The sequence below is a fragment of the Physeter macrocephalus genome, chromosome 19 (assembly GCF_002837175.3).
Source record: "Physeter macrocephalus isolate SW-GA chromosome 19, ASM283717v5, whole genome shotgun sequence".
Lineage (NCBI taxonomy): Eukaryota > Metazoa > Chordata > Mammalia > Artiodactyla > Physeteridae > Physeter > Physeter macrocephalus.
The window spans coordinates 76,451,635-76,452,321 of NC_041232.1; positions in this window are offsets into that span (position 1 = coordinate 76,451,635).

The window sequence follows — 687 nt, forward strand, 5'->3', positions numbered from 1 at the left end:
TTTGGTGTGCAAAAGCTTTTAAGTTTAATTAGGTCCCATTTGTTTATTTTTGTTTTTATTTCCATTACTCTAGGCGGTGGATCAAAAAAGATCTTGCTGTGATTTTTGTCAGAGGGTGTTCTTCCTATGATTTCCTCTAAGAGTTTTATAGTGTCTGGTCTTACATTTCGGCCTCTAATCCATTTTTTTTTTTCTAATCCATTTTGAGTTTATTTTTGTGTATGGTGTTAGGGAGTGTTCTAATTTCACTCTTTTACATGTAGCTGTCCAGTTTTCCCAGCACCACTTATTGAAGAGGCTGTCTTTTCTCCACTGTATATCCTTGCCTCCTTTGTCATACATTAGTTGACCATAGGTGCGTGGGTTTATGTCTGGGCTTTCTATCCTGTTCCATTGATCTATATTTCTGTTTTTGTGCCAGTATCATATTGCCTTGATTACTGTAGCTTTGTAGTGTAGTCTGAAGTCAGGGAGTCTGATTCCTCCAGCTCCATTTTTTTTCCCTCAAGACTGTGTTGGCTATTCAGGGTTTTTTGTGTCTCCGTACAAATTTTAAGATTTTTTGTTCTAGTTCTGCAAAATATGCCATAGATTATTTGATAGGGATTGCATTGAATCTGTAGATTGCTTTGGATAGTATAGTCATTTTCACAGTATTGATTCTTCCAATCCAAGAACATGGTATAT